Consider the following 25059-nt stretch of genomic DNA (forward strand, 5'->3'; position numbering starts at 1 on the left):
GTTGCCTCCACACACGTCTCCGACGATTGTCTGGTTGAAGGCATGTACGACACTCATCGGCGAAGAGAACATGATGCCAATCCTGAACGGTCCATTCGGCATGTTGTTGGGCCCATCTGTACGAGCTGCATGGTGTCGTGGTTGTAAAGATGGACAACGCCATTGACGTCGGGAATGAAGTTGCGCATCATGCAGCCTGTTACGCACAGTTTGAGTCGTAACACGACGTCCTGTGACTTCACGAGAAGCATTATTCAACATGGTGGCGTAGCTGTCAGGGTTCCTCCGAGCCATAATCCGTAGGAAGTGGTCATCCACTGCAGTAGTACCCGTTGGGCGGCCTGAGCGAGGCGTATCATCGACAGTTCCTGTCTCTCTGTATCTCTTTCACGTCGGAACAACAAAACTTCGGTTCACTCCTAGACGCCTGGACGCTTCCTTTGTTGAGATCCCTTCCTGGCACAAAGTAACAAAAAATGTTCAAATGTGTGTGAAATCTTATGGGACTTAACTGTTAAGGTCATCAGTCCCTAAGCTTACACACTACTTAACCTAAATTATCCTAAGGACGAACACACACACCCATGTCCGTGGGACGACTCGAACCTCCGCCGGGATCAGCCGCACAGTCTATGACTGCAGCGCCCGAGACCGCTCGGCTAATCCCGCCCGGCACAAAGTAACAATGCGGACGCGGTGGAACCGCGGTATTGACAGTCTAGGCACGGTTGAACTACAGACAACACGATCCTTGTATCTCCTTCCTTCCTGGTGGAATGACTGGAACTGATCAGCTGTCGGACACTCTCCGTCTAATAGGCGCTGATAATGCATGATTGTTTAAATCCCTGGGCGGGTTTAGTGACATCTCTGAACAGTCAAAGTGACTGTGTCTGTGATACAATATCCACAGTCAACGTTTATCTTCAGGAGTTCTGGGAACCAGGGTGAAGTAAAGCTTTTTTTGATGTGTGTATTTGAGAGAAAATAAAACTGACTGTGAAAAAGTTGAGAAAAAGCACACATTAACACACCACAGCGCATATATATATATATATATATATATATATATATATATATATATATATATATATATGTTGAAAGGTGGCTACACTGAGCCACAGCGCCAGAGATCGCTAGAGAGCATTGTTCCGCCGCCTCCACGGGCAGTCATTATTGAGATGTGCTAGAAGTCAGTGCTTGGGGAGAGCTCGTAGTAGTCAGTTCGTGTTGAGATGTGCTTGCTGAGATGTGATACTGAAAAATTCTTGTTGAGATGTTGTAATAGCGAATCGGTGTGGAGATATATTGTAATTATGAGAGTGATTTTGGTCAATATATGAAGGTAACGAAACTTGATTTATTTTTCATTATTTCCATGTTTTAAATAATGTGTCATAACAGGTTCAGTCAACAAAGCATCTGGCTTGTGTTCTTGGATTAGAGTGTAATTGTGGTTCTCTTGAGTAATTATGGTATTCGTATTTTCTTTAATTAATTCAGTATAAATGGTATTTGAAATTCTTGTCTTTTGAAGAAGAACCGTGCCAGATGTGTACGTTGAGTCATACTTCCACACACAGAACAGTTACACTTGTGCTTTGGTTTCGTAGGTTTTATAGTTGCTGGGGACTTAATTGATTAATTGTGTTAATGAAAATTTCCATTTCATTCCTTGTTGTTATTCTAAGCAGTCAGATTGCGTAATAATACTAGTCAGGGCCAACCGGTACGAGACTTCGTAATCGGACAGACTAATACTAAAGCAGAAATTAAAATTATTTGCATTTCAATTTTATTAAGCCCCCATGCAATGTGTGTGTGTGTGTGTGTGTGTGTGTGTGTGTGTGTGTGTGTGCGCGCTACAATTTTTAAACATGGCTGTGAGACAGAGACTGTACAGGAATGTAATTTGTATAATACAGTCAACCAGTTGCAACTAGATTTTACTTTAACCTGGTTTCAACACCAACTATTATGCAATTCATATTATGTGTGTTAAAAATATATAGCCCAGCTCCATCCAAATATTTGTTAGAGCATCGTCTAACAACTTGAACTAAATTGGTAGTGAAGTAAATTTTTAAAGAACTTCTTGAGGCTTTTGCTAATAACTTTTCCATATTAAACATTATTATAAGCATTTACGATTGGATACCATATAAACTGGGACCAAAAGACACATAAACAGTATAAAACAACAAAAATGTAAAAGAAAATTTGAAAATTGCAGCAATAAACTGAATCTTTTATGTCTCTTTTGGTACGACAACTTACACACCCCCTTAACCACACTCGGCTACCATTTAAATGCTGTAGTTGGCAAGTATCTGGGAATGATGAGATTTCAGGTTGCACAAAAAAATAACATTTTGAACCTAATAAGACAATTTATATATTCAAAAGGGTGCTGCAAATATTTATGTATTTCCTTAAAACATCTTTGTAATGCTGATGATACGATATTGCAGTGCAGTGCAATGTTCCTACAGGCCTGCATGCGTGTCCACAGGAACATTGCATCATTCTTACAATAGCGGCAACACGATATCATAACAATCCGCTAATATGTGTACGAATGCGGGTTGTAATACAAGAAAGATGATATATGTATGTTTGGCTCTGTCCATGAGTCTTATATTGATAACGAAAGTGGTTAAGCCCGCGAGGCCCAGTCCACCACAAATTTTCAGTCATCAGTCCCTTATACAGCTGCTGGTTGTTCGTATTTGCAACTGAAAATATGTTTCATAGATTTAGTTATTCTGAGAAACTTCAGCAAATGTCAACAAATGAACAGCACATTTTTAGAATTAGAAATTGAACAATTGAGCTGGATATACCACACTATTAAGATTCACTAAATGCAGACAAATGAAAATACAATTTTAGAATTAGGAACTCAACAGTTTAACTCAACCTAGCAAGCTATTTAGCTTCACCAAACTCCGGTTATCCTGTTCCACGTTGAATTAACAAGCACAGCATTAATTAAAACTGATAGAAAAATATTTTCATTAGCAGATGTTTCATAATAATAAATTAAGACGAGAAACAGGTTATCAGGTCAGAGTAGGGAATCAGTCACTATTGAAGAACACTATCAAACAAATGAGCAACTACAAAAGATGTGTACATAAATTTAAGGAAAAAAGGCCAGCAGGCTTCAACTAATAGTTATACAGCGCGTCCGCAAAGTCTCTCCGCAGCGGATAGCCTCGCATGTGGGGCGCGTAAGCTTGGCAAAATATTTTAAGTGTCGGCTGCGCATGTTACGTGGCCCTGCAGTGGTAGGCTAGGGGTAGTAGTGTTGTGTGTCCGTTGTAGCTGTTAGTTGTGTTATTGTTCAGTTCTTGTGTAAGCTGAGTTAATGAGATTGCTTACTACTGCAGAGAGAGCGTTTTTAAGTGGGAGAGGTTTTCCGTGCACCGGCAAACTTTACGGAGCATGTGAGGTGGTAATTTAGATTGTGTTTCCCTGCTTCCAGGAGGTACACTCTTAAATTTCGCGAATTCCATACAACAGGTTCAGTGTCACGGTGCACCAGAACAGAAGCTTGACATTTCAGTCATCATGTTGTGGAGTCCAACAAAATCAGTAAGAACATTATCGCAAGTGGCTGAAGTCTCTAGTACGACACCACATAAGGCCATAACCAAGGAACTGGGGATGTATCTGTATAAAATTACTGCTGTGCAACAATTGCATTGTACGGGCCATGCGAAATGAATAGCATACTGTGAATAGTTTCAGCGATTTGTTATCCGACATGGAATTGATGCTTTAGAACGAACATATTTCGCTGATGAGGCTTGGTTTCACTTGCACTATGTGATTAAAAACATCCGGACACCTGGCTGAAAATGACTTACAGGTTCGTAGCGCCCTCCATCGGTAATACTGGAATTCAATATGGTGTTGGCCCAGCCTTAGCCTTGATGACAGCTTCCACTCTCGCAGGCATACGACCAATCAGGTGCTGGAAGGTTTCTTGGGGAATGGCAGCCCATTCTTCACGGAGTGTTGCACTGAGGAGAGATATCGATGTCGGTCGGTGAGGCCTGGCACAAAGTCGGCGTTCCAAAACATCCCAAAGGTTTTCTATAGGATTCAGATCAAGACTCTGTGCAGGCCAGTCCATTACCGGGATGTTACTGTCGTGTAACCACTCCGCCACAGGCTGTGCATTATGAACAGGTGCTCGATCGTGTCGAAAGATGCAATCGCCATCCCCGAATTGATCTTCAACAGTGGGAAGCAAGAAGGTGCTTCGAACGTCAATGCAACGAGGTGCACGCAAAGCAACGAGGGGTGCAAGCCCCCTCCATGAAAAACACGCCCTCACCATAACAACACCGCCTCCGAAATTTACTGTTGGCACTACAAACGCTGGCAGATGACGTTCACCGGGCATTCGCCATACCCACACGCTGCCATCGGATCGCCTCATTGTGTACCGTGATTCGTCACTTTAGACAACGTTTTTACACTGTTCAATCGTCCATTGTTTACGCTCCTTACACCAAGCGAGGCGTCGTTTGGCATTTACCGGCGCGATGTGTGGCTTATGAGCAGCCTCTCGACCATGAAATCACAGTTATCTCACCTCCCCTCTAACTGTCATAGTATTTGCAGTGGACCCTGATGCACATTTGAATTCCTGTGTGATGGTCTGTATAGATGATGTCTGCCAATTAAACATTACGACTCTCTTCAACTGTCGGCGGTCTCCGTCAGTCAGTTGACGATGTCGCCTTGTGCGCTTTTGTGCTGTACGCGTCTCTTCACGTTTCCACTTCACTACCATATCGGAAACAGTGGACCTAGGGATATTTAGGAGTGTGGAAATCTCACGTACAGACGTGTGACCCAAGTGACACCCAGTCACCTGACCACGTTCGAAGTCCGTTAGTTCCGCAGAGCGCCCCATTCTGCTTTCTCACGATGTCTAATGACTACTGAGGTCGGTGATATGGAGTACCTGGCATTAGGTGTCAGCACAGTGCACCTAATATGAGAAACGTATGTCTTTGTGGGTGTCCGGATACTTTTGATCTTACAGTGTTTCTATCTACATTAATTCCCAACATCCACGAACTTCGTCATCAGAAAATCCGCATGACTTAACAGGAACTCGGGTGTGGATTGCCATAACGCGAGCATGAATTGTAGGGTCGATCTTTTTCAGTACTACAATCACTTCTGATGTCTGTTGTATCCAGACAGTTTATCCATTTATTCCCCTGCTGAATGAAAATAAGATAAATCATTCATTTTTCCAACAATACGGCGGTACTGCTCATACGACACCAAGTTCCTACGTCTTTTAGATGATATATTTGGAGACAGAGTAATTACGAAAGTTCTGTGGCCTCCACGCTCACCGGATTTGTCTCCACCCGACTGTTTCCTTCGACGTGCTGCTGAAATATTTGTGTATCAAAATTACTCAAAGACAATAGATGAACTGAAGACAGAGATAATTGGTTATCTGCATTCGATTATATGTGAAATATTGGTAAAGCTGTTCGTAAATAAATGTAAACGTGTTGAACTATGCCTTCCAGAAAGAGGAGAAGATTTCCAGCACATACTGTGATACTGGCGAGTACAGTGTATTTAATTGTAATGAATATGAGTAATTAATTTCATTATTGTAACTGTAAAATGCTGAATCCCATCTACGAACACAAGTGCAGCCACTAACAGTGAATCCCGGCCACTAGTTTATACAGCGACATGAATGTGCTACCAACTGTACACGCTCCGTAATGCGAGACAAGAAGACCTGGTCGCTGCGGAGAGACCTTGCAAACGCACTATGCATTTAACGTAAACCATCCGACATAACACTCCTACATTACGAATCAGGCTTGAACACAACAAACAGTAATATTTGTAACATAAAACCCATAGCAATGTACAAAATTCATGTAAAAATGTGTAAGCGTAATTTGAACCAGAAGACCCATGTAGCTTCAAACTGTGACATGTTTACGAATGGAACTTCCGGTAAATGCCTGTTAGAAACACTGGGGTTAAGTGAAGCAAGAAACAGAAAGTATAAGAACACAGTAGCACAACAGATAACTCCCAATAGATTCTCATACAATACAGTCTACACACTAAAATGCTCACCAAGGAAGTACGTATGGCCCAGCCATTGCACTTACCCGCAGTTTCCGTAGGCACCAAATAGCAGACCTAATACGTAGGATATCATCCACCAGATTCGAGCGTCATGTTACTCAGGCATGTAAACTGACAGACAGGTAACGCAGTGTTTTGCTCGAAGTGCTATTCAGCTCCGGCAATTGCTCGCAGAACCCATGTCCCACATAACCACAAGCAGCGACAACTGAATGGCCACCATTCTGTTATTGGACAGCAACAACTGACATCGAGCTGATCCGTGGTAGCGTCAGATCGAGGCGTCAGTCCGCGCGTGTGCCCTCTGGCCAGACGTTAAGCAGGATGTTGCTTAGCTACAGTAAAAGAGAACGAATCGCGCCTCAGATAACATATCGAAAGCGCGCGCTCACGGAGAGCACCCTGTGGTATTGACCTCTTACTTACCTTGCGTTTACTGAAAATTTCTCACCCACAGCAAAGTCCCAAGCGACTGCAACAAAGTGTACGTGAGTCGTGTATATGAAAGATAAAAGAACGAATCCGCAAAATTGCAGTTCAATAACATTAACACTGGTTTTCTGCAGAATTCTTGAAGATATTCTGAGTTTCTATGTAATAAATTTTCTTGAGACTGAAAAGCTTCAGTGCACAAATCAGCACGGATTTAGGAAGAACTGACCGTGCGAAAGTCAGCTTGCCCTTTTTTCACATGATATCCTGAGAACCGTGGATGAAGCGCAACAAGCAGAATCGGTATTCCTAGATCCCTGGAAAGCGTTTGATTTGGTGCCCCGCTGCAGTCTGTCAATAAAGGTACGAGCAAACGGACTAGATTCCCAGATAAGCCAGTGGCTCGAAGAAGTCTTAAGTAATAGAAGCCACTACGTTGACCGCAACAGCGAGTGTTCGTCAGGGACAAGGGTACCGTCGGGAGTGCCCTAGGGAAATCTACATGCCTAATTGATCTAACGGACGGTGTGTTGTGCACTACTTCGCACACAACGGTAAGGAGAGGAGGGCTACAGAGTAGTGCAACAGATGACGTCGTAAAGAAGCTGCACAGGACCAGATTAATGCACACGTTAATACAGTAAACAAAAGTTTTACTGAACTTGTAGCTTCCCTCAAGCGTCGTGAAGAAACTTCACTAAAGAACGAATAACAGTAAAGTCGAGTTATTGCAAGAAGCAAACTAAATAGCGTCGTGCAGTGTACGGCTTCCGCTAGTAACGCACGAGCAAACTGTCTAATGCTGACTATAACTGAAGACTGTGAAGACTGCAACTGAGACTGGGTCATACAATTGCTGCCGGTCATCCTACACTGAAGACACAAAGAAACTGCTACAGCTGCCTAATATCGTGTAGGGCCATCGCAAGCACGCAGAACTGCCGCAACAGGATGTGGCATGGAGCCGAGTAAGGTCTGAAGTAGTGCTGGAAGGAACTGACACCATGAATCCTACTGGACTGTCAGTAAATCCGTAATAGTTCGAGGGGGTGGAGATCTCTTCTGAACAGGACGTTGCAAGACATCCCGGGTATGATCAATAATACTTACGTCTGAGGAGCTTGGTGACCAAAGTAAGTTTTTAAACTCAGAAGAGTCTTCCTGAGCCATTCTGTAGCAATTCTGGACGTGAAGGGTGTCGCATTGTCCTGCTGGAATTACCCAAGCCCGTCGTAATACACAACGGACATGAATGGATGCAGGTGATGAGACAGGATGCTTACGTACGTGTCACCTGTCAGAATCGTATCTACGCGTATCAGGGGTCCCTTATCACTCCAACTGCACACGCACCATACAATTACAGAGCTGCCACCAGCTTGAACAGTCCCCTGCTGACATGCAGGGTCTATGGATTTCTGGAGTTGTCTCCATACCCGTATTCAAATACTGCTATTTGAAACGAGACTCGTCCGACAAGGCAACATGCTTCCAGTAATCAACAGTCCAATGTCGGTGTTGTCGGGGCCAGGCGAGGAGTAAAGCTTTATGTCGTGCAGTCATCAAGGATGCACGAGTGGGCCTTTGGCTCCGAGAGTCCATATCGATGATATTTCGCTGAATGGTTCGCACGCTTACACTTGTTGATGTCCCAGCATTGAAATCTGTAGGAATTTACGGAAGGATTGCATTTCTGTCACGTTGAACAATTCTCCTCAGTCGTCGTTGGTCCCGTTCTTGCAGGATCTTTTTCCGGCCGCAGTGATGTCGGAGATTTGATGTTTTACCGGATTCCTGATATCCTCAGTATACTAGTGAAATGGTCGTCCGGGAAAATCCCCACTTCATCGCTACCTCCGAAATTTAGAGAACCAGCATTTGAGGCTGACTGCAGTACAATTTTACTGCCGCCAACTTACATTTCGCGGAAAGACCACAAAGATAAGATAAGAGAGATTAGGGCTCGTAAAGAGGCATATAGGCAGTCATTTTTCCCTCGTTCTGTTTGGGAGTGGAACAGGGAGAGAAGATGCTAGTTGTGGTACAAGGTACCCTCCGCCACGCACCGTATGGTCTATTGTGGAGTATGTATGCAGATGTAGATGTAGATTCTGTGTCCCATCGCTCGTGCGCCGACTATAATACCACGTTCAAACTCATTTAAACCTTGATAACCTGCCGTAGTAGCAGCAGTAACCGATCTAACAACTGCGCTAGACACTTGTCTTATATAGGCGTTGCCGACCGCAGCGCCGTATTCTGCCAGTTTACTTATGTCTGTATTTAAATACGCATCCCTATACCAGTTTCTTTGGCGCTTCAGTGTATATCGCGGCAGCAGAGGCCACTCGCAGTCGGAGTCGCTGAAGGTGTGGTTCAGCAAGCGCGCATCATTGGATCTCCCGGGTCCCCAAGCGACTGCTATCTCGGAAACGTGCGTTTCCGTTGCCGACTATGAGACGCCAGTGGTGGTGGTATCGATCTATGATACCATACAAGGTAAGCAGCAATATTTTATGCTGATGACGCTCTGCTATACGGGATGGTGTCGTCGTTGAGTGACTGACTAGGATACAAGATGACTTAGACAAAATTTCTAGTCGGTCTGATGAATGGCAGGTTCCCAAGTGTAGAAAGATGTAAATTAAGGCAAATGAGTAGGAAAACCATTCCGTAATTCTCGAATACAGCATTGGTAGTGTACTGCTTCACACAGCATAGCGATTAAGTATCAGTGGAGAATGATTTGAAATGCAAGGAGCATGTAAGTGCGGTAGTAGGGATGTCGAATGGTCGACTTCTGCCGGCCGGAGTGGCCGTGCGGTTCTAGGCGCTACAGTCTGGAGCCGAGCGACCGCTACGGTCGCAGGTTCGAATCCTGCCTCGGGCATGGATGTGTGTGATGTCCTTAGGTTAGTTAGGTTTAATTAGTTCTAAGTTCTAAGCGACTGATGACCTCCGAAGTTAAGTCGCATAGTGCTCACAGCCATTTGATCGACTTCTCTTTTTGCGAAAAAAGGGACACTGTGTACAGAACGTTAGTGCCACCAATTATTGAGTATTGCTCGAGTGTTTGGGATCCGTACCAGTTCGGATTAAAGAAAGACAATGAAGTCATTCACAGGGCCACTAGATTTTTTACCGGTGGGGTTGATCAACACTCATGTATTAATGAGATGCCATGTGAACTCAAATGCTAATCCCTGGAGGGAAGACGTCGACGTTTTCGCGATACACAAAAAAATTTAGAAAATTGGTATTTGAAATAGACTGCAGGAATGTTCTACTGCCGCGAACTTACATTTCCCGTAAGTACCACGAATATATGACGAGAGAAATTAGGGTCCGTGTGGAGATATAATCACAATCGTTCTTCCCTCGCTGTTTGCGAATGAAATAGGAAAGGAAAAAGCCGGCCGCGGTGGTCTAGCGGTTCTGGCGCTGCAGTCCGGAACCGCGGGACTGCTACGGTCGCAGGTTCGAATCCTGCCTCGGGCATGGGTGTGTGTGATGTCCTTAGGTTAGTTAGGTTTAAGTAGTTCTAAGTTCTAGGGGACTTATGACCTAAGATGTTGAGTCCCATAGTGCTCAGAGCCATTTGAACCATTTTTGAAAGGAAAAGACCAGTAGTGGTACAAGGTACCCCCCGCAATGGAAAACGCCGTCTTCGCGAAAATTAACCAACTCTTCGATCATTAGCGACCACATCCTGCAAACTGTACGAACAATAATCCTATACGCTGAATCACCACTTTCTAATTGGTATCTGTCGTCTGCCCTTGTAAGACAAATAAAATCACAATTTACGGTCAGTATTAAAAACCTCATACTTAAATATCTTCGATAGTCTCAGAGGCTGATTGGGCTGTAGTTGCCCTAATCCAGTTGCGGTGATACCAGTTTGCCACTCCTGGTCCGCTAAGTTCGGGAAGAAATCATAGACTGTCCGGTCCTTACCGCACGTGTCCCACTCGCTAGAGCAGCGTCAGAATTTGAGTCACGCACGTAGTCCCGCGTGCTGCTCGTTCGGCGGCTCCTGTCACACAGGCACGTGTGTTCTGCGAAAACTCGCGTGCAGACGTCCAGCCATTTGCAAGCCGCGCTCCCGCGGGGACGCCTCCCTGCAGGCTAGAGCCGTCCCCCGCCTCTCCCGGCGCACGCCGCTGTCGGAATACCTAAACCGCAATTAAGTCACCCCCGCACACGTCCGTCTGGGAACACACGCCACGGAAGGGGGGAGGAGAGCGGCTAGCGAGCGGGGCGCGCAGCGAACAAGTGCTCGCGCGACAACGAGGTTACCGCCAGGTGCGAAGCGAACGCCTGCCTAGGCGGACTGCGCCAATTAAAAGTCGCCGCGCAAGACACGTGCCAATTGGCGGCCGACGTGCGCTAAAAGCGTTAATAAATGTCCGCGCGCGACGGGGAAGCACCTGACGCTACGCGACGCACAGGCAGAAATTCTGGACGTCCCGCAACCGTAGAGATTTGCGCCGAAAGGACCGACAATTATTGTCACTGTCTTCTCTCGTCAAGAGCGATTTAGGGAATCAGTCTCCGAAAATCGGGAAGAGAACGGTGACAAATAAAAGACTGCCTTATTCGCACTGAATGTACAGAACGAATCCTGTTCTACTGGTTTCCGGCTAATATTCTGTGCGCCGTGCAACCTGGCGTTCTCGGTAGCCCGGATGCAAAAAGGCGTTGCTACTCACTGCGACTTTAACGACTTCATATTGCTGCACTTAGTCTCTGTTAGTGGGTAAGTAGAATCTAGCAATTATTCCCACATATCAAATGAAGACATTATGCTTGCGTAACAAGCAGCGATTATTTTATTAATGAGCTCAGTCTACACACTCTGACAAAGGAAGTGAAGCACCCAGAAGATACGGTCGGATGTCAATGTAACGCCATACATGTAATATTCGCGCAAACTAAGTTGAAATTCGGCGCGATGGCTGCTGAGAGCGACTTTAAACGGGAAATGCCTTTACGGCCGCTCCCATCAGCCACCGCGCCAAGTGCCACCTAAGACCTGACGATGATGCTCTGAAGCACCGAAGCTGGTAGCAGTGCAATGAATGAAGTCATAAGGACGGCTTTAGGTGTTCCATTTTATTACATGACTGTCAACTTAGTTAGCACATACATTACACACTATCGATGGGTACGTAAATGGTCTGTTAGGCCACAGCAGAAAAGGCGAAGAAATTAAAACTTTTTCATAAGTTCACTCAAGCACAGTCACAGGCGACTTCAAGGAGAGGTGGTGACATAGTTATGCAGCAGAAAGAAACAGTCAACACTGTGAGTCTGTCGCGAACATGACCACACGTTGTTACATCAGCACCAATCACCATGCACAAGTTACGCATTGAGCAAAACGTCCACTGAAAGAGAGACAGATATGTATTCGCTACCTCTTGTTACACGGAGAAACACTCTGATGCAATAACACACGTCGGAGAATTGCTAAGCAAACCCAGCGGGACGAACACTACTGACAACTACTAAAGAAGCGGGCCACATTCTGTCCTAACGAACACGGTCTCACATCATTGTCTATCGCTTGTCTCCATAAATACCGCAGTTCTCCAGCTGTGAATTCACTTGGTTATTAGGATCGATGGCGTTCGTACCAAAGCACTCGAATCAATTACTCTAGACTCTTGCTAAACCGGCCATTCCTCGTACATATGGATGTCGGATTAGCGGACGTGCCTGATTGTTGAGAGTGTCTAAAATTTAGTATTAACACTTTATCAAATCAAAAGATACATTCATTTTTACAGAAAACTTAGTCCTTGAGTGTGTACATGCATATTAGTATCACTCGACATTCACTATGAAACGTGTCCCAAAGTTTTAGTTGTCACCATGATGATACGTGATGGTAGTATGCTTTATCACACAACGGCTTTACAAGCATTTCACAGGTCCTGCCATGTTTCTGATTGTTGCATATTGTGCTCCAGGAAGACGTCTCCAGCGTCAGCACCAGCAGTTTGAGACATCCTCATGTTCTCTCCTCCTATGTCCTCTTCTTCATCAGTTTCATCGTAACGTTCCTGTGAGCTTATGATTACCTCTTTTCTGCTGAAGTTTGGTCGTAAATACTTGCTCGACCAACACTGTTGCCAGCAACAACGGTTTTCTGCGAAGAACCTTAGATCAGTTTATATATAATTTCGAGTTACTGCTTGAGGTCTAGCATAATGTGTTTCCCTTCAGAAGCAATGATAATGATCTGTAATGAAAGCCACAATTTCGAAGTGTACAGGAATGCTGAACATTATAATTAACTAACAACATTGTTCACAGACGAAATTTCATTATTGTAGGCGTCATTTCAGGTTGAACGACTAGAAGCTGGAAATGTGCTGGATTACTGAGACGCCGGATTACTGAGGGCCGTACTAGCGAGAGTTTAGTGTATCATTACCGTGTACACACATCTATGTATTAGATCTTCCAGCACTTATCGTGAACACGCTGCTTGCCGCTCCTGAGATGACAAAAACCAAGTAACCACGACCTGCCATTCATGAGACTTCGCACTGTACCCCTACCACGTCGCTGATGGAGAGACTGAGGCTCTTGCAATACCAGTACATCTTACAGTGCTTCTGACTCAGTATCATTGTAACTGTTGGGTGAGAGGGCCATCTGCGGCCCTGTCTCTGATCATCGATGGAGGCACTTTGTAACGCCGGAAATGCATATCCTCCTATTTCCATCTATTGCACTGCAATTTTTTTTTCCTTATTTTGTCACCTGAAGATGTGACATTTCTGTCTCTTTATATATTGTAATTGTTTTACTGTTTGTATATATATATATATATATATTTATGCATTTATGTTGGTTTGTTTTGTGAATATTATTTGTATTTATACGCTGGGTCTGGCCTAGGGAAAACTATGCTATCGAACGAATACATCGATAGGTCGTGTGGAGAACCAAAGTGTTTAGGATCTTTGGTAGTGTTAACTCTGCCGCGTGGAGCGCGGGCAGAGGAGAGTCTGGCTGGGATGGTGCAGTGGAGCAGGTGCGTTGTGTGAAGCTCCCGCGAGTTGCCGCGCTTTCGGGGTTCGGCAGCATGTAATTGCGCTCGACTTGCGATGATAGTTTCTGACATGGTGTCGCGGACGGGAAGCATTAGCTGGCGCACATCAAGAGCCCGTTTCGTCTGGTGACCGTGTCGAGAATAAGGCGCGCCAACATCCAGTTTCTGCAACAGCGACGGCCGACAATGAGTGACTGTCGCCACCTCCTCAATCGACGGCTTCAAACCTTCAATCAACCAACAAGGAAGACTGGAAGCACGTAAAGTTTTAGAACTGTATGGCAGACCTCAGCTTTTCAAACTTTTAAAATTGTTGCATCACAAAATTACAGCAACTTAGCATGAACGTTTGTTGCTCATTGTCCCAATTGCATTACCAAGCAGGGTCCCTTCCTTTTCCGGAATGAACCCGAGTGTCGTTGAAATTCAAACGCCAGCATCATTCGATTTCACTGCTTTAATTTCAAAGTTCAGTTAAGGTATTCATAGCTGGCTACAATATTTAGATTACACGATCACAAATTAAGAGTTCGAGTTTTGTTACCGTATTTTAGCTTACCTGTGACTGCAGTTCAGCTTGGTACGTACTAAATTTTACTATTGTTAATTGTTCAGAATCATTTAATTCAAGTTCAAAGTTAAATCTCTTATTTCTAAATTGCGTAGATTCAAGTAGCTTTTGAAATGATTGTTGAGGTAGTCCAAGACTAACCGTATTTTACTGAATTTCGATGTGCTTCAGAAACAAAGCTCACTATTAAGTTCAGTCACTAAATTAACTTTCAGTTTTCCGGTTTTATTAATTATTTTGCTAAATTAAGTCAGAGTGCAGCGAAATTTATTACTTCTGACAAACTTTCAGTTTTCACACTACACGTGTCAACCTTCAGTTGCCACGCTTCTAGTGGAAATTATATGTGTAATAACCTTTGTTTTTCAGTTACTATAGTAATTGTCCTTAGGACTGGCGACCGTAATTTCCTCCAAATATCAAATATCTAATTACCGCTAGTTAATTGTTAACGTAACGGCCGCACATTTACTTTTTTTATTAACTTTACCCCTTTTCAAAATTAATTTCCACCAGTTTCATTTGCATTTTTCCTTTCATTTAGATGTAATCCTTTCCTCCCTCTTTACCGACAAATTAACTTCGGTGACAATTGCTTTTCCCAAATTTCCATTAGGTACACGCGGTTTAATTTTTCACTGTCATTAAGGTCGATAAGTGAGGGGGAGGTTACAACTTACAAGTGGCAGGACCTACATGTCAGGTTGGGTCGCAAATACATGTCTTCCAGCGGCATGGTGCACTCAGACGGACAACCGTGAGTCATCTTCATCTTCCGGAGTGAGGAAGCTCTAACACAATGTGGGGGCATAATCTCACGCTACAGCTTCGCCTGTAACTACAAACGTCACCCAGCCAAACTTCAGATGAATTGCTGGAGCAGCAGCCTTGTCAGCCGAGACGACAATGGGGCTCAGTGGGACTTCACAATGTGAGTGGCATGTGGCGTTAGCTGAGCCTGAAGAGGAGACAGAACTGTAAACCTGAATGAATAAACATTAACTTGCTAACCATGTTTGCTTAGTGCCATAAGATGCTCTGCAGGTTTCACAACACCATCTTGACAATGTAGAGATATCTCTGCTTGGCACTGCTATATGTTAGAGAGTTGGTACTCTCTAGGGCCACGAGGATGTATTAGTGTTGCTCGTGTTGTAACCAGGCTGGTATGGTACACACTGAGGTGACAATAGTCGTGGGACAACGATATTCACGTACGCCGATGGCGGTAGTATTGTGTATACAAGGTGTAAAATGACAGTGCTTTGGCGGTACTGTCATTTGTAGTCAGGTAATTCGTGTGAAAAAGTTTCTGACGGGGTTTTATAGCTACACGACGGGAATTAACAGATCTTCAATACGGAATGATAGTTGAAGTTAGACGCATGGGACATTCCATTTCTGAAATCGTTAGGGAATTCAGTATTCCGAAATCCACAATGTCAAGAGTGTGCCGAGAATACCAAATTTCAGGCATCACCTCTCACGACAGACAGCACAGTGACCAACGGCATTCACGTAAAGAAAGAGACCAGCGGCGTTTGTGCAGAGTTATCACTGCTAACAGACAAGGACCGCTGCGCCAAATAATCGCAGAAATCAGTGTGGGATGTGCGGTGAACTTACCCGTTAGGATAGTGTGGTTATGGCAGCAGACGACCAACACGAGTGCCTTCGCGAACCGCACGACATCGCTTGCAGCGTCTCTCCTGCGCTCCTGACCATATTGGTTGGACCCTAAACGACGGGGAAACTGTGGCATGGCCAAATGAGTCCCGATTGAAGTCAGTAAGAGCTGATTATGGGGTTCGACTGTCGCGCAGATCCAGGGAAGCCATGGACCCAATTTGTCAAAATGGCTCTAAGCACTATGAGACTTAACATCTGAGGTCATTAGTCTCCTAGACTTAGAACTACTTAAACCTAACTAACCTAAGGACAGCACACACATCCATACCCGAGGCAGGGTTCGAACCTGCGACCGTATCAGCAGCGCGGTTCCGGACTGAAGCGCCTATAACAGCTCGTCCACAGTGGCCGGCCCCAATTTGTCAACAAGGTACTGTGCAAGCTGGTGGCGGCTACATCATGATGTGGGCTATATTTACATGAAATAGACTGGGTCCTCCGGTTATCTTCGACTACTTGGAGACCATTTGCAGCGAATCTTGGGCTTCATTTCCCAAACAACGAATGAATTTTTATGGATGACAATACATCATGTCACCAGACCGCAGATGTTCGCAATTGGTTCGGAGGACATTCTGGAAATGATTTTGCCACCCAGATCCCCTGTCATGGATCCTATCGAATACTTATTACATAATCGAGAGGTCGGTTCGTGCACAAAATCCTGCACCAGTAACACTTCCACAATTATTGACAGCTATGGAGGCATAATGGCTGAATATGTCTGCAGGGGACTTCCAACAACTTCTTCAGTCCCTGCCACGTCGAGATGCTGCACTATGGTGGGAAAAATGAGGACCGAAACGATATTAGGAGGTGTCCCATGACTTTTGCAACTTCAGTATATATTGGGCTTGAACAGCGTCAGATGTTGTGTGAACATCGTGAAGGACACAGAGATGCTGCATACTCGAGTGAGACCACGTTACACGCACCTCACATAGTTTGAAAAGGGCTTCATTCTGGATTCCGTTTGTGCGGTTCCTCCAACCTTGCAGTACACAGATTTTCGGGGCATTTGAATGTGACACAGTCTTGATGTTGGAATGCATGGAAACATAGGGCAGGCATAATTGTAGTTGAGATTCTGGCCGAACAAGTCTGACATCACAGGAAAGGATCGCCGTACTGCGCACCAGTCACATCCTAATCCTTTCACATCTGCACATGCCATCCGAAAATAAGTAATGGATTCACTGAAACATTCTGTGTTGTCCCTCACGATTTGCCAGAGACAAGCAGAAGTCACTTGGACACTCGTGACCATCGTCGGCGATTATGTCGGTGACCTGGGGAGAGGTTCCACTCATCCAGTGTTTTGTAGAGGAACAGCGCTGTTACCCTTTACGTCATGGTGTGGAGAGCCATAGAGTACGACTTCAGGTCACGTCTGATATTGACTAAGGGAGTACTGATGGCACAACGGAACGTCATGAACATCCTGCGTCCTCACATGTTATCTCTGATGTGACAGTATAATGGTTCTTTTTGCGACAGGACATTGCTCATCCGCACATGACACGTTTCTCTAGGAACTGTCTGAGTGATATCTATGGCCAGTAATATCTCCAGATCTGCCCCTGATAGACCATTTGTGTGGATTTTTGCAGGACCACCGATGTGAGTTACGATTGTCACTGCAGCATCACGTGTGAAAGTGGTTCCATCAGATAAACCGTATAAATGAGATTACTAGGCGATTTGAAATTAGCCAGTGATAAAATTACAATCGGCCACGTGCAACTCCTTCTAGAACATATTGAATCCACTTTAAAAACTGTACATAAATACCATATCGGCATATTCAACATTTTTAAATGCGTGTGGCGTATTTAAAAGTCACAGTAGAAGTGGACATTCACGAGTGAAACTGATTTCTTCAGTAAACAGTATAAAAGAGATTACTAGGCGATTTGGAATTAGCCAACGATAAAATTCCAATCGTCTACGTGCATCTCCTTCTACAAGATACTGGATAAACTGTAAAAACCGTACATAAATACCATATGGGTATATTCCCCACTTTGAAATGCGTGTGACACACTTAAAAGACGTAGTAGTATTGGCCAATAAATCACAATGACCATTCAACATTTCAGTTATAGAAACTCAATCGCGACTTCGTAACATGAACTTCAAAACAAGACTGACAATAGATAAATTATACATAGCAAGTAGAATGCCAACATATGAAACGAAATATATTTCTGTAACAAATTTAAAAAAGGACACATGTTACATGAACTGTTTTATTCAAATTACTTAACACAACCATCTCGTAAAATACTTACTATTGCTCCTGGAAGATTCTTTATGTCTTGTTACAGTGTGAGACAAAAACATAATAAAAACAGGAAGAACATAAGAAAATAATGGCACGTAAATTGCATCACAGCTTATGTTATGCACCATTATAATCTGTTATGCTCCTCCCATTTTTATTGTATTTTTCTGTAAAAATGTACAAGGAAATATTGCTTTATTTTGACACATCTGACAGCGGTTAATGGAACCAAACTAGCGATGCATGACGAATCAAAAATAAACATTTTTGCGATCTAGAATGAATTCATCTGCACATATTTCGTTAACTTCAGGACCGTTGAGTTTCGTAGGACAGTTATTGACTATTGATAGGACTTAGTTAAACCTATCGTTGTAAGAAGAATTTAACAAGCATTTATTTACGTGGAAGCAGTAACTTAAATAACAATCAACCACAAACTCAAAACTCCATGTGTTACTATGGACTACCATTATACAATTTAACACCATGTTTTGTATGACCAGATAATTATTATTTGACCATTTTTCATGCCATCAAAGCACGTTCATAGCAATCATAAATGTTGAACACAAAAGCGGAACTTAAAAATAATCTAAGTCAATAAATGGTTACAGACCTTGATCAAAAAAGTTATCTAACTTCAGAAAATCAAGCAAAAATTGAACAAGAAACGTACAATAAAAAAGGAGAAATGTAATTGATTTGAAATGCTAATCTTGCTTTCTTCCGAAAACTAGTTGTTATGAAGTGTGGTACATCACAACGGCCATGACAGGAGGCGAACATGGAAAGATATATTGTAATAAGTTCAGTTCTTAATTAATCTCCCTACTGCTGGTGAAGTGAAATTCTTCCATTACCTAATTCAGTAATTGTCAGGCTCGGAGTCGTTGTGGGGGAGCGGACAGTGATAATATGAAATCTAATGCGTCAGATTGATCTGCATTATACTAAAAACATTGATCGGACTTCGTGAGAAGAAATTTAGATTCCTTGTAGAATGCAAATCTGCACATAATGACGCGCAAAAAGACACGTCTAATTAGTCGTTTTCCAACGTGACTAAAGGCTGAAACATAAAATGAAATGTCACATATTATTAGGTAAGGAAAGTGTTATTATTTCCGAAAAATAAAACTTACATCAAGTTAGATAATATTGCTAGGGGTGCAAATTTACAACGAGCAAGAAACTGACGTGCTTACATTATGCAAGATAAGAGAAGACAGATAAAAATCAATGGGTGACAAGAGCCTAATTTTTTTTTTAACTGACGATTGAAAATGCATCATGGATGTTAAATTTTGAAAGATACTTGATACGTTTAGATCTATCGATCTATGAGTCTTGGCATATCTAATTAGTTTATTATATAACTTAGATATGAATTACCAGTAGACTGAGTCCCTCTGCAGTCTCTCTTACAAACGAGAGAAAGTCAGTGTCCTCCTCAAACCGAGTGACAATGGACCAGTCAATGACTGGGTTATCCGCAGCATTGTTTAGTATTTATATTGTTTAATGATATCAAAAGTTAACTTAGTGTACATTTAAAAGTATCGAACACGTTGTATTATCTATTTTAGATTCTGGAGCGTAGGTTGTATCAAAATTAATAGGACACACTTTCTGGCCCAAAAGACGTATTTCTCAGTAACTTACAAGCCAGCGTGCTTCTCTTCAGTAATCTACAGAAAAACTGGCCTTGTCATTAGCTCTTACCTAATTGTAGATGAATTACTGGTTTTGTGTGTTCTGTAACATTTATGTAGCTTTTGCGATCATACTGACACATTTCTGTTTCAATTTAAATTAATTTTTGTTTTCTGTGTTGCTAGTGAATGTTTTATTCTGTGAAATATAATGGTACGATAATCTGTTAATGAGAAAGAAGGATGTGTAAAACTTAAAATGTATTATACTTTTCTATAATAACAAGTGGTGCTATACTTTTCATTGATTCCTATCATATTTTCTGGCCGCGTGGAAGTCAAGGCGTTGTAGCAAGACTCCCCTTGGTGTTTAGGTATAGTTACTACATGGGGTGTGAAATGATTCTACCGAATATGGCTTAATATCGTGATATGTGAACATTAAGGGCAACGCTAAACACATTGGATTTAACCTATATGAGCCATTATGATTATTAGCATGTCAAAATTTGGCATGGCACAGTCTCTCTCTGAAATTAATCTAACCGCTAGATAGGCCTATGATTAGTTTTTGACGACTGTCGAACTGATTACGGGCGAGATTAACTGACTTTTCTGGGACGATAACACGTAATGGAACACAATGAAACATCAATAAATTTTCTTCCAAAATAAATACACATTAATTTAGACACAGTCAAAAAACACTGGCAAAAAGTGGAGACGAATTATAAATCACTGAGCACTGTAATACGATGCTGCTGGCAATGCCGTCAGATCATACAATGCGTCTACAAACTTTCTAGGATGTGGAGAAGGATAAATGTATCAGCTTGAGGTAAGGGCCCCATACCGGAAACGAACGTGTCGGAAATTACAAGTGAAACCTGTTCTGATACCTCTGACAGTGGAGCACATGTTGTTATTGTTGCTAAGATTGTAGTGTAGGCAACTGTCAGAGGTGGTAGTATCGACCAAACAAGAAAAACGTCTAATAAACATGGACTCTAAAATGTACATCGAAAATCACGAATGGAAAGACAAGAAACGTATTCACTCGTATGAACGTATCAAAAATATTTTAAATAAGCTGCTCACAACAACGCAACGTGAAACAGGTTTGAACAAAGCGCTTTTTATGTTAATATTTGCAAATTTCCAAATTTAACAATTATTGATCTCATGAAATTCCGTCTTCCGGAGACATATTGAGTGTCAGCTTCACCTTCGATAAGGATAGAAATTGAAGTAATGAATTAAAATTTATGTCAACGCCAGGACTTTAACCGAGGTCTCCTGCTTACTTGACTAATATGTGTCCACTGCACCGCCCTGGCACTGTGGCTAACACAGCTGCACGGAATACCATAGTTGAATGCACTCCCTAGCACAAACTTCATTTCACACCTCAACTCATCTTGATTTTCCCTTTCTTAAATTGTCAGTATTGCCGAGGCTCTCCGATAATGGAATAACACCGCACCTCTGTACGTAATGTGGTGAGATACAGGCAGGATTTCCCCATTACGCACAAAGCTGTGGTGCTATTCCAATATTGCAGAACACCAACGACACTGACGATTTAAGAAGAGGAAAATCAAGATGTCTGAGTTGTAAGTGGACTTTGTGTTAGGCAGCGCGTTGGATCCTAGTTAACAGGAGACCTGGGTTCAGGCCCTGGCTTTGCCACAAATTCATTGCTTCAGCTTCTATCCTTATCGAATTTAACAATTATTTGCTGTTAACTAAAATAATGTTTACTTATTTAATCAGAGCAGAATTGATTGCGATGAAAAGGAACAAATTTAACCAGATGGAACATATACTTTTAACTGAAAATCTTTTGAATTACGCAGAAACATAATTCATTATGATCAAATATCTCAGTTTCACAAAGAAACTAGGCTCAAACTAAAGTTGCAGAAACAATTCTGACATGTTACCAACGCAAATGTGGTGGAGTAGTCGCTGTCTTCACCTTCAGTGTCATAATTATCACCAAGTCGTCATTCAGATTCCTTGTACATGTTTCTGCATCAGCTCTGAATCCTTCACAGATCAGTTTGCATATCAAGTACACTCATCTCACAATTTGCACGTCTATTCCTGTTGACTGGTGTAATGGGATGGTATATCTCCCTCTTCCCACTGCATTCCACATCAGAACTCGACAATGCTCACCTGACCACTCGCTACAAACATCTACATATATGCTCTCTCAACCAGTATGAATTGCTTTCCCATTGTAGCAGTTGTGATGGCTTTTCCCCATTCTATTCGCGTATGGTGCATGGGGGGAGTGACTGTTTAAATGCTTGTGCACTTGCTGCAATTGAAGACCTACCTCAAGGAAGGGTGTACATCACATTTTTGGCAATATGAGTCTTCACTGGAATAAGGTGGTATATCAGATGAGAAATTCTACTATAGCAACGGATGTCGTTTTTCCTGTTTACAAGTTGAGATATTTGTAGTTGAAAACTTGAGCATCCTGGAAGAACATCTTATATGAATAGAAATGGCGGATGTGGCCGATGTAAGTTTCACTCTGAGCGATATTGCGTCGTTAAATAATAGCATAGAAAGGAAAACAGATCCAACAAACTGGAAGCAGAAGTTCTAGCAAAGTTGGAGGAAATATAAAGCCTTATATTTTTAAAACTGGCAATGAAGTGCCTGAAAAAACAACATCAAATGTAGTACCAGAAAGAACGTTGTATATCACTATAATGAAAAAATTGTACACTAGAGTAATTTGTTTGGTGTTGTCTTTGCTTTGCGCAAAACAACAAAGAGACAATGATACTTTTTGTACAATTACTTTGTTTTGACAGGATATTTTAAAACATTAGAGCAGACGTTTATTGTTTTGGGACAGCTTTCTGCCCTGCGTTAATTCGAGAAAAAAAAAGAACAATAATAGATGTCGCGATTATCCGTGAATGGAAGTATGTAATGCCTGTAGGTTATATATGAACAACTTTATTACAAAGAATGACTTTGTTCCTGCCAATGTTCTTAAAGGAATTATGAAGCGTGATCCAAACTTGAAAATTACTAGTTACATGGTTGAACATCTGTGCAGATTATAGAAATTCAGTATATATGCGACTTAGTCATATTGTCATTCACCCTTTGTTACGTCATTCTCTACTAGTAACGAAACAAAAATCAATTCAACTTACCATCCTTATACCTTTTATGCAGTTTCCTTTATTGTGTAAGGGGCTTCTTCCTCTATCGTCAGAGAAAATAAGGGATTTGTTGGATATATGTAAATTCCTTGCTGTACAGAGAATTTTATTTTAACTTACCTTCTGAGTGAACAGTTCAATTCCTGTTTCATTTTTTCTTTGTTATTTTCAGTACATCAGGTAATATATTCTGTTAATACTTTACATTATGTTTGCCACTGTAAGAGAAAAGTAATATTTTTTATATACATCGTTATATTGTAATATACTTTTACATAAATCACAATGCCTTACATTGAAAACCACATCAAAATTAAGATAACATTGTAAAACATGATAAATACGTGTTGTTGTTCTGTAATACATGCTGCATCACTTAACCATACATAATAAAACGTACGAGGGTTGACTGAAAAGTAATGCCTCCACCTTAGTAACTCATCAACAGCTGGCAGCATTGGTATGCGGCAGGTACTGGCTTGTTCCGTAGCCTCTTCTCTACAGCTCCAGTCGGCGGGAAGACTTATCATTGGACCGTTGTGTTGTTACAGTGTAAAGTATGGAACCCTGCGCAGACGGTCGTCAATGCTATTTAAGCAACGTGCAGTCATTGAATTCTTGACAGCAGAAATGTCACCCCTAAGGAGATTAATCAGAGAATGAAAGCAATTTATGGTGATTGTGTTGATGTGAGTACTGTGCGTCATTGGGCGAGTAAATTTAAAGATGCTGAGGCGGGAACATCTGACACGCATTTCAAACAAAGCGATGGACGTCCAGTGACAGCAACCACCGCGTTTCACAAGCAAGAAGTTGATAGGCTGATTCAGGACGATAGTCGTATGACTCAGAGAGAAACTGCAAGCACAATCTGCATTTCACAGAAACGTGAGGGTCACATTATTGCTTTGCTTGGCTACCGGTAGATAGGAACTCCTCTCGTGTTAAGAGAATGAAGGCGACGCCTTTCTCGATTCAACTGTGACAGGAGATGCTTCTAATGAAGACCTTGAGAGAACTGTGAGACTGTGGTTGCAGGAAGAGAATGTCAACTTCTTCTGTGACAGCTTCAGAAAACTTGTTCATCGTTGACAGAAATGTATCCAATCGGCTCGTGATTATGTGCGAAAGTGAATATTGGTAATTAAAAGTCACATTCTAAGGATTATTTCTGCGTTTGATTTATTAAAACATTCCTATCCAAACCCAATTAACGAAGGTGTAGGCATTACTTTTCATTCAACACTGGTAAAAATAAATGGTACCATAGAAAACCAACAACTATTTTTACTTCATGAAAAATTATGAAACTATGATGTACAACTTTCTTTGAGGGAGTTCTTTAATTAGTCTAATCTTAACTCCCTAAGGGAGCGATACATAAGGGACTGTATTATATTCCTAGTCTGCTCCATTAAAACTTCTTCTTGACGCCTTTTAAGTAGACTTTCATTGGACACTTTGTGTCTGTCTTGAAACATCTGCCCCTTCGGCTCCCTTGGTATCTTCATGAGGCCCTCTCTTGGGTCTGAGAAACCTGTGACCATTCGTGGTGTTTATCCGTATATAATTCAATATCTGCTGTTAGTCTTGTTTCATCCTACACTCTAGAAAAGTATTCTAGGTTGTGTCAGACCAGTGTTTTTGTTAGTAGTCTCCTTTGTAAACTTAATAAACTTATTGCATTTTCCTGGAATCCCTCCACTGTACCGAAGCCTGCCACCTGCTTTACCTACAACTGAATCTACATAATCTTTGCATTTCATATCCCTCCAAGATACAACATGCAGGTATTTGAATGTATTGACTGATTCTAGTTATGACTCATTGACAGTGTAGTCACAGCATATTACATTTTTTGTTTTATGAAGATCATAATTTTTTATTTCTGAAGCGTTAAAGCAAGGTGTCAACCTTTCCCCACGTTCCAACATATCAAGATCTGAGTGAATACTTCTTTAGATTTTTTTTCAGCCAGTACTTCATTGTGGATAAGTACATCACCTGCAAAAATCTAC

The sequence above is a fragment of the Schistocerca nitens genome, chromosome 8, assembly GCF_023898315.1.
Source record: "Schistocerca nitens isolate TAMUIC-IGC-003100 chromosome 8, iqSchNite1.1, whole genome shotgun sequence".
Lineage (NCBI taxonomy): Eukaryota > Metazoa > Arthropoda > Insecta > Orthoptera > Acrididae > Schistocerca > Schistocerca nitens.